Genomic DNA, 10,933 nt, shown 5'->3' with positions numbered 1-10,933 from the left:
CTATAAAATTCTAGTTTAAATTCATGTTAAAATGTTAACTATTGTTTACTTTGACTGACTTTGATTACCAAATTCGATTTTGATCCATCAATTGACGTTGACCGTTTCATTAAACGGATTTTTGGAAATCGGAACGGATTGCTCCTAAAAATGATTAATCGGGGATTAATCGGCGAGTAATCGGGTTTTTTACAACACTGCTTATATATGTTCGAGTTATCATCCTCTAATATTAATAAGCAAACCCGGTTACTGATCACAGGGGTGTAATTGTAATTTTATGCCTCATTTTTTATTCAATGGCTTGTTTAAAACTAAGTATGAGCTACTATACAATATACTAAATCCCGTAAATCACCTCCTAATCCTATTGGCTAAAGCCCCTAAAGACACTGTTATACTGTTTACGTTCCTGTTCTACTGTCTAACCCTAATTAAACACCGCTCATTTCTTCTTGCTTCATTTCTTCTTCCCTCACTCTTCTTTCAAACGAACCACCATCGACCACCCCATCACCGCCATCACCACCAAACGACACCAAACGCACCACAAACGACCACCCCATCACCGCCATCACCACCGCTCCACACCGTCGATTACTCATCGTTACGAACCCCGCTAGCAGGAATCATTTGTGTGAATTCTCGGCTACATCGGTTGCTTTCGCTGGCCGAAATCAGTTGTCGCCTTCACCCTGGAATCACAAACTAAAGGAGAGATGAGATTCAGGTATGTTTCTTCTTCTTTCTTTTTTTTTTTTTTTTTTTTTTTTTTTTTTTGTGGAATTTGGAGGTAGATTTTAGGGTTTCCGTTTTTATTTTCGACTTGGGTTAACTTTTCTGTTCTTTTTTTTTTTTTTTAAATTTTCTTTCAATTTTTAGTTATTGAAGGTAGCATAAATTGCTAAAACCCCTTGCTCATATTGCTGGTTATGTGGTGGCTGTGCACCAGCTATAGTGCAAGCATATTTTTATGTATTACAACTATTTGTTAATATGTTTCAACGAACAAAGTAGAACCTCTAATTACCTTCTCAGAGTTATTTGCTTTCAGTTTTAATTTCGGTTTGTATGCATACAGATGGTGCCATACTCAGTATTAACAAATTTAATTAGATTTATCTATGTTGGACTTAGTTGGCTTGACTTTCACAAGTTAATAAGTGAGTTCTCTTTTGAAACGAAATAATTATTTGATAATTGCAGTACCTTTGAGGTATGATTTACCTACATGTAATAGCACTTCTAATTTTTTATACTCTATGGTTGAGTGTTTCAATAAGTTAAGTGCAAAAAGAGGTTAAGATTGATGCAAATGATTCATGTATCAAATTGGGTTGTTTCACATAGTACCTTTGATTTGTTTCTTCAATTACTTAACATTCGAATCTCATATTTTTTTGTGTTGGGTCAAATCCATGTACCAAAAGAAAACATACACATGCATAGTCGTGAAAATGAATGAAAAGATCTTTGATGAAATGTTTGATACACTGTTTGCTTTATGTATATATCATTTGGTTGGTTTTAGCCTTTTTATAGGTTGATAACTTCTGTTGGTTTTGGTATATCATGTTGTATATGTATTTGAAGGTGTTCATTAAACTATTGATATATATTTGTTGACAATATATATCGTTGTACTTGCAGTGGGTACTTATGGACTTATTTTTTCTCATTCTTCTGCTGGTATCACACATTCTCGCAATCAGTTGCCATGTCAACCTTCTATTCTACATGAGTCTAAAGGTATTTAGTTACACGTTTATATCTTTTGTGACTAATCTTCATTTTCTATTTACTAGATCATATAGTATTTTGTTTATGTAATTAGGAATCTTGATATAATAAAATATAAAAGTGTAACTAAATATATTTAGACTAATGTTTTTCGCTGATTGTCTTATGAATTTCTTATCGATTGCCTGAAAAGTTTGTTACCCAATAAAGAACAAAACCTTACTTATAGGAATGGTTAAAACACGTCCACCATGTCGTGTTAAGTGTATTGGCATGTTTTGGTATTTTGAAAAGGAGTCTTGAACTTATTTTAGTTGAGGTTGGAAATTATAATTCGTTTGAGTCATAATTGTCCATTTCGACCCGTTTACGTTATTTATGCAAATTTGAAATTGTCTACAGGTTTATAATGTTATTTTAAACTTTGGAGTGATTTTGGGTCACATAGATATATTGGATAAGAGTTTGGGTAACCAAACATTTTTGGTGTCATTTTGGGAAAAAGTGTTAAAATGACTCTTGGCCTTACTTTGTGGGTCCGTAACTTGAAAATGGTTGAGTTTGGATGATAAGTATTAATAATGATAGAAAGCATTCCCGACATTCTTTAAAATGGTATATAATATGTTTGGTGTTGTCGAGTGTTAACGTGTTTTATACAAGCGTCAAAATGAAGGGTTTGCAGCAGCTGCTGGGTTGCTGTTGTGCAGCAACAGCAACATGTGTTCTAAAAATTTATTATGGGCCTGTTTTTAGAAGACCATTCTACATGAGTCTGAAGGTATTTAGTTACACTTGACATTGATTACAAGACTTCGGCTAAAATCAAGTAAGTTATTATGATTGAATGAAAAAATTGAATTTGATGTCTATGTAACATGTTTGTCATAACTGGGCTGGTCACATAATTCGTGAGTTTGTTGGTTCTTATACATAAAGTGTCTCTCTTTAGAGCGGGTTAGATTTTACTTAACATATTGGTGTGTAGAACATGACTGATCAATATAAAATGTTATAACCAAAACTTTCATAATCTTTCACCTAATATTCTTCTACCCAAAAATCCAAAATGGCCATATATAGATTTCCATTTTGCTGTCATTGCATATATAATGTGTATAAATGTTCTGTCTGAGTTCAGCCCGCTTATAAAGGGGATTGAATCCCTGAAAACTACAAAAGTAAATGCAAGTTGAAAAATGGGCGAGTCACGTGTTTGGTAATTGGTCAAATTGGGTTTGAGCTTGGTTGACTAAAAACATACATTTCTTTCAAATCTAAAATATATAAAAATTAAATTTTAAATAGTTTGCTTATGAAGTGTTATCATAGTAAACATCTCTATTTCATGAATCATGTAAACGACTTTCAAGACGTTTGACCCATTTGACAATTCTTTATAAACATGTCATAGTCAGAGTGGACCATCCATTTTGGAACATGTTGAAATAATATAATCAGTGCATTATGGTTATGTTAGAACATCAAAAGCTAAAGTTTTCCGAATTCAAAGAATTTGAATGAAAACAATAGTGTTTTCCAAATTCATTGTACCTGTTAGAAATTTAGTGTAATTGAGGGATTTAATCTATACTTGTAAATGGGTTAGGAGGTACGGAGTGTACACCCATTAAGTGATAGATTGCCCGGACCCGAAAATGGTTTTCCATTATCACAAATTTGAGTGATTACGGAAGTATTATTCTTGCACTAGGTGGAAATAAAACAAACAACTTTATGAAAAGGATTTAATCTAGATTTCCTTGATTTGGTTGTTGGAAATAAAACAAACAACTTTATGTAAAGGATTTGTTTTAGATTTGAAAACGATTTCCTTGATTTGGATGTTTGAAATAAAACAAACAACTTTATGTAAAGGATTTGTTTTAGATTTGAAAACGATTTCCTTGATTTGGATGTTTGAAATAAAACAAACAACTTTATGTAAATGATTTGTTTTAGATTTGAAAACGATTTCCTTGTTTAGGATGTTTGAAATAAAACAAACAACTTTATGTAAAGGATTTGTTTTAGATTTGAAAACGAAATTAGTTAGTGAAACATCTCCATCGTGGAATAATACTTGTTTTTGGGTGCCTATAAATAGAGACTATCATTTATGAGAATAATATATACGAAAAACACCTTAATACTCTTATGCAAAAGAGTTCTTGTTTACTGCCAATAACAAGAACTAATCTCTGTCTTATCCCAAAGTGATATTCGTGTAACCCAGGCAATAAGGGTCGAATAATTACTTTCGGAAAGTGATACCACGATTCAGTGATTTATCCGGCTATCGATTATTTTACCCTACACGAAATCTCAATAAAACCTCCAACAATCGAAAGTAATTATTCGTTATAATCGATGGCGGCTACGATGAAACACATGACGGCGAATTTCTCCAAACTTGATAAGTTTGAGGGAATTGATTTTAGGAGATGGCAAAAGAAGATGCACTTCTTTCTGAGCAGCATGAGTGTGGTGTACGTACTCAGCACACCAATTCCTGAAGATCATGGTGATGATGCCACTATTGAACAAATTCGGAAAAGGTGCAAGTGGGAGAACGATGACTACATCGCTAGAGGTTTAATCCTCAATGGTATGGCTGATTCCCTTTTTGATATTTACCTAAATGTTGAATCTTCTAAAGAACTATGGGACTGTTTAGAAACCAAGTATATGTCTGAGGATGCTTCTAGTAAAAAGTTCCTTGTTAGTAATTTTAATAATTACAAGATGGTCGATTCTAGACCGGTCTTGGAACAATACAATGAGCTCATTCGTATACTTGGTCAATTCACACAACATAAGATGAACATGGATGAGTCTATTCAAGTCTCAAGCATAATTGATAAACTACCTCCATCTTGGAAAGAATTTAAACATTCTTTGAAACATAAGAAGGAGGAGTTAACTCTTGTTGAGTTGGGTAGTCATCTGCGTATTGAGGAATCCCTCAGGTTGCAGGATAATGACAAGCCAAAGAGCAACGAAGTTGCTGGTACGTCTGTTGTCAATATGGTGGAACATAAAAAGTTCACTAGTAATAATGACAAAAAGGGCAAACGTAAACATCGAGGTTATAACAAGGCTAATCCGAACAAGAAGTCTAAATTGACTTGTTGGAAGTGTGGTAAAACTGGACACATAAAAAAGGATTGCAAGGTTATTTTTGGTAATAATAATGCCAAAGGATCTAGCACAAGCGGTTCGGGAAATGGTTTAAACAACCACAACTCGAAAGGTCAGAATATATTTAATAATTCAAATAAGAATTATTATGTTTCATATATATCTGAGGCTTATTTTGTGCAGGATGATGATGTCGCGTGGTGGGTTGACTCGGGAGCCACCACCCATGTATGCAAGGATAGATTTTGGTTCAAGACTTACGAGTCCGTGACTGATGGATCAATTCTTCATATGGGAAATGAGTCAACAGCCTCTGTTCATGGACGTGGAAGTGTGGATTTGTGTTTTAGTTCTGGAAAAACTATTTGTTTGTTTGATGTTTTGCATGTACCACAAATAAGAAAAAATTTAGTTTCCAGTAGTGTGTTAAATTGTTGTGGTTATAAACAAGTGATTGAATCTGATAAGTTTGTTTTGTCAAAACATGGTATGTTTGTTGGTTTTGGTTATTTATGCAATAGAATGTTTAGACTTAACATTAATCACTTGAATGTTAATTTTGCTTTTATATCTACTTCTAGCATAAATAATTCTACACTTTGGCATGCTAGACTAGGACATATACACTTTAAAAGAATGCAAGATATGTCTAAAGATGGATTAATACCGGTTTTTGACATGAACAATGAAAAGTGTAAAACGTGTATGTTAACAAAGATCACTAAGAAACCATTTCAAAATGTACATCGTGATACTGAAATTTTGGAATTAATACATAGTGATTTATGTGATTTGCATGCTACTCCTACTTTAGGAAACAAGAAATATTTTGTGACTTTTATTGATGATGCTTCTAGATTTTGCTATGTTTATTTGTTACATACTAAGGATGAAGCATTAGATAAATTTAAAATATTTAAAACTGAAGTAGAATTACAACAAAAGGCTTTGATTAAAAGACTTAGAACAGATAGGGGAGGTGAATACATTGACCAATCGTATTTCCAATCCGTTGGTATTATCCATGAGACCACAGCTCCTTATACTCCACAACAAAATGGTATATCTGAAAGGAAGAATAGGGTCCTTAAGGAAATGGTTAATTCCATGTTATCCTATTCGGGTTTAAGTGAAGGATTTTGGGGGGAAGCTATGTTAACAGCTTGTTATTTGCTTAATAGAGTTCCTAACAAAAGAAACAAGATTACACCTTATGAACTTTGGAATAAAAGGAAACCTAACTTGAATTATCTTCGTGTATGGGGTTGTAGGGCGGTTGTAAGACTGCCTGATCCCAAAAAGAAAAGTTTAGGTGAAAGAGGTATAGATTGCATTTTTATTGGATATGTTGAACATTCCAAGGCATATAGGTTCTATGTAATAGAGCCTAATGAATTTGTCTCAATCAATTCTGTGATTGATTCAAGGGATGCAATCTTTGATGAAAATCGATTTTCATCTATACCTAGACCAAAGGATATGATTCCAAGTAACAATGGAATCAATAAGGATTGTAATGATGAAGTCTCTGAAAAGGCTGTTGATCAGTCACTTGAGCTTCGGAAAAGCAAAAGAGAAAGGAAACCTAAATCATTCGGACCAGATTTTCAACTATACTTAGTTGAAGGTTCTAGGGATGATGTTTCTACCCAATATTCATATTGTTTCAATGTTGATGATGATCCTAAAACATATGATGAAGCAATGAGGTCTCAGGATGTTGCATTCTGGAAAGAGGCAATTAATGATGAGATGGATTCCATCATGGGCAATAACACTTGGGTGTTAGCTGATCTACCTCCCGGTTGCAAACCTTTGGGTTGCAAATGGATCTTCAAAAAGAAGATGAAGGTGGATGGAACTATTGAAAAGTTCAAGGCAAGGTTAGTCATTCAAGGCTTTAGACAAAAGTCTGGAATTGACTATTTTGATACTTATGCTCCTGTGGCACGTATCACTACCATTAGACTGCTGATTGCTTTGGCTACAATTCACAATCTGGTTATTCACCAGATGGATGTGAAAACAGCATTCTTGAATGGTGATTTGGATGAGGAGGTTTATATGAACCAACCTCAGGGCTTTGTCATGCCAGGAAATGAAAGCAAGGTGTGCAAACTTGTGAAGTCCTTATATGGTTTGAAACAAGCACCTAAGCAATGGCATCAGAAGTTTGATGAAGTAGTTTTATCTAGTGGTTTTAGATTGAACCAAGCAGATAAATGTGTGTATAGCAAATTTGATGATTCTGGTAAAGGAGTTATAATTTGTCTATATGTTGATGACATGTTAATCTTTGGGACTGACCAAAGTCAAGTTGATTTAACAAAAGAATTTTTGTCATCAAAGTTCTCCATGAAAGATATGGGGGAGGCTGACGTTATCCTTGGTATTAGGATCAAACGTGAAAGCAAAGGAATTTCAATTTCTCAATCTCATTATATTGAGAAGGTGTTGAGAAAGTTTAATTGCTTTGAATGTACTCCTGTGAGTACACCTGTTGATCCAAGTGAGAAGCTTATGCCTAACCAAGGTAAAGCTATATCACAACTTGAGTATTCTCAGGTGATTGGCTGTTTGATGTACGCCATGACATGTACAAGGCCAGATATTGCTTTTGCTGTGGGAAAACTGAGTAGATATACTAGTAATCCTAGTACTCATCACTGGCAAGCAATTAGGCGGGTACTGAAGTATTTAAAGAAAACTATGGCATATAGTTTATCTTACAGTGGATTTCCTTCTGTAATAGAAGGATATTCTGATGCGAGTTGGATAACCAATATTGAAGATCATTCTTCAACGAGTGGTTGGGTGTTCTTGCTTGGGGGAGGTGCTATTTCATGGGCTTCTAAAAAGCAGACATGTATTACCAACTCAACGATGGAATCTGAGTTTGTTGCTTTAGCTGCTGCTGGTAAAGAAGCAGAATGGCTTAGAAACTTGATCCATGAGATACCATTATGGCCTAAACCTATAGCACCCATGTCTATCCATTGTGATAGTGCTGCGACATTGGCAAAAGCTTATAGCCAGATGTACAATGGAAAGTCTAGACACTTAGGTGTCAGACATAGTATGATTCGTGAACTCATCATGAATGGGGTGATTTCTATAGTGTTCGTAAGGTCACAACAGAATTTAGCTGATCACTTGACGAAGGGATTGGCAAGAGACTTGGTTGACAAGTCTGCTGTGGGGATGGGTTTAAAGTCCACATAAATTTCTAATTATAAGATACCCAATTCCCTTCTGATGAAAATTAGAAGTTGAATTCAATGCGGAAGGCTTATACTTAGAAATTTGGAGTACATAAATTTTATATCATCCCAAGGTAAGGTATGTACTCGGACCTGCTGAAGGTCAGGTTGAAGTCTAGCTTCTTAATAGTTCATTTGAAAAAGTGCAAGAGCAGGTGCATGACTGAAGTGAACTACCTATGTGAATGTGAAGTTTTGCCGCTTCAACAAAGCTTGGACTTTTAGCTTTGGATACATTCATGAAAGGATATGGACACATGGCTTGTAAAGTGTCAGGATAGCTTTAGAGTATTTGAAAACTTATGTGTATGTTATTTTCAGTTATTCAAAATGGGTTGAAGGGTTCAATTCTTAGAACACCCTGATTCTCGAATATTTGGAATGTGTAATGTACTAAGGTGAAAATTCAATCTTCAAGATATTTTCATTTATGCATGAGTTTTTGTTTTAATTTGTTTAATTCTCATGAAACGAATTGCACTAAATTGGGGAGGATTGTTAGAAATTTAGTGTAATTGAGGGATTTAATCTATACTTGTAAATGGGTTAGGAGGTACGGAGTGTACACCCATTAAGTGATAGATTGCCCGGACCCGAAAATGGTTTTCCATTATCACAAATTTGAGTGATTACGGAAGTATTATTCTTGCACTAGGTGGAAATAAAACAAACAACTTTATGAAAAGGATTTAATCTAGATTTCCTTGATTTGGTTGTTGGAAATAAAACAAACAACTTTATGTAAAGGATTTGTTTTAGATTTGAAAACGATTTCCTTGATTTGGATGTTTGAAATAAAACAAACAACTTTATGTAAAGGATTTGTTTTAGATTTGAAAACGATTTCCTTGATTTGGATGTTTGAAATAAAACAAACAACTTTATGTAAATGATTTGTTTTAGATTTGAAAACGATTTCCTTGTTTAGGATGTTTGAAATAAAACAAACAACTTTATGTAAAGGATTTGTTTTAGATTTGAAAACGAAATTAGTTAGTGAAACATCTCCATCGTGGAATAATACTTGTTTTTGGGTGCCTATAAATAGAGACTATCATTTATGAGAATAATATATACGAAAAACACCTTAATACTCTTATGCAAAAGAGTTCTTGTTTACTGCCAATAACAAGAACTAATCTCTGTCTTATCCCAAAGTGATATTCGTGTAACCCAGGCAATAAGGGTCGAATAATTACTTTCGGAAAGTGATACCACGATTCAGTGATTTATCCGGCTATCGATTATTTTACCCTACACGAAATCTCAATAAAACCTCCAACAGTACCCAATATTTGTAATTTCTAATTTTAGCTACAATAGAGTTTAAGACTTTATAGTATGTTCATTTCACAGGTACTTATTTTCCTTTCAGTTAACATGAGATGCAGCACTTGCGTACTTTTGACAAAGTTGAATGATTTCGCTACTCATGGACAGTTTCATATACCGCACAATCAAAAATGCCAAACCCTCGCTGCAGCAAAGCCATATTTGATGCTTTCTTTGTGGTTTGGATATTGATCAACATGGCAACTGGTCATGTAAGAATATATCTGTAATTTTTATTGTTTATGATTATTAAGGTTGAAAATCTTTTATTTATACTATGTTGGATTAGTTGTTTTCTTATAGTAGTTGAATCAGGAGTCAAATATATGTTGCTGTTTTATGTTCATCATTTTCATTTGCAGATACAAATGTTGTGTTGTTTCTATTATGTCATTTTATCTTCCTTGAAAAACCATAGTTTTGTTACAAATTTTATAACTATTCATAATTTCTGCTCTGTAGGTGTTTTCACATTATTATCGGGACATTGGTGATCGTGAGGCACATCAGAACTTTCTATGTAGTCTTCATAACTCTATGTCTAGAACTTCCGTATGTTAAACGGAAACTATAGTCTATATTGTCTGTATTAAAATCTATATGCATTCACCTATACAAAACAACACAAACAAAAATCATTTATCCACTAGCGCAGCAACGCGCGGCCCTCTACACTTGTTAGTGTCTAATGTCACAAGACATTGCTCATTAGTTAAATGTTATTTTTGACGAATACACGCTCAATTTTGATGCACAATTTACGTTATTTTGGCAGGGACGAGTCTATATATAAGTCCGTGGGGTCATGGGACACCACTAGTTAAATTTTTTTTTTTAGAAAATACCCTTTATATTGCATAGGACACCACCAAATTAAATGGAGGACCCCATATATTTTTCAAACTTATAGTATTTCTTTTAAATTTTACAGTACACCACAAAATTTAACTAGTCAAAACCCATATATTTTTCTAATTTATAGTTTTCTTAGAGGTAACTACTATTAAAATAACATTCAAATATAATTAGTATCGAAAAAATTTTCGAGACCTCATTAAGTTGTAATTCTGGTATTGCTACTGTATTTTTGTTACATTTTGTTGCATGGATCATTAGTTACGTAGGATGATTTTGGAATTCATGACAGGCTTGAGATTATTTTGGGCTTCCACTTGGACCGAGACATTTTCGTTTTCAATTTTTCATGACAAGCTTGACGTTTATTTGGGTTGAGCAACTTTGGACTTCATGACAGGCTTGAGATTCTTTTGGTTTTCTATATGGACATTTATTTATTGTTTATTTGTTTGAATGTTAGAGTACATTGATAAAACGAGAGTTGGGGTTCGCAGCGTGTTGCTGCGGACTCTCTTCATTTGTAGTAAGGTATTTTTAAGAAAGTTATTTCATATATACATTTGGTCTCGACAATATTCGTTCTTGAAAATGATCATTTTCCG

At 33.8% G+C, this 10,933-nt stretch overlaps 1 long non-coding RNA gene across 1 annotated transcript; it reads left to right on the top strand.

Moving 5' to 3' along the window:
* Positions 1–437: 437 nt before the first annotated feature.
* Positions 438–10,274, top strand: LOC139850600 (uncharacterized). Its single transcript, XR_011760080.1, has 4 exons — positions 438–730; positions 1,651–1,749; positions 9,498–9,685; positions 9,936–10,274. It is a non-coding gene; the product is annotated as an uncharacterized lncRNA (long non-coding RNA).
* The last annotated feature ends 659 nt before the right edge of the window (positions 10,275–10,933 follow it).

Source organism: Rutidosis leptorrhynchoides, chromosome 5 (genome assembly GCF_046630445.1).
Source record: "Rutidosis leptorrhynchoides isolate AG116_Rl617_1_P2 chromosome 5, CSIRO_AGI_Rlap_v1, whole genome shotgun sequence".
NCBI classification, from domain to species: domain Eukaryota; kingdom Viridiplantae; phylum Streptophyta; class Magnoliopsida; order Asterales; family Asteraceae; genus Rutidosis; species Rutidosis leptorrhynchoides.
Note: the sequence above shows the minus strand (reverse complement) of the source record. Positions and strands in the feature narration are given on the sequence as shown.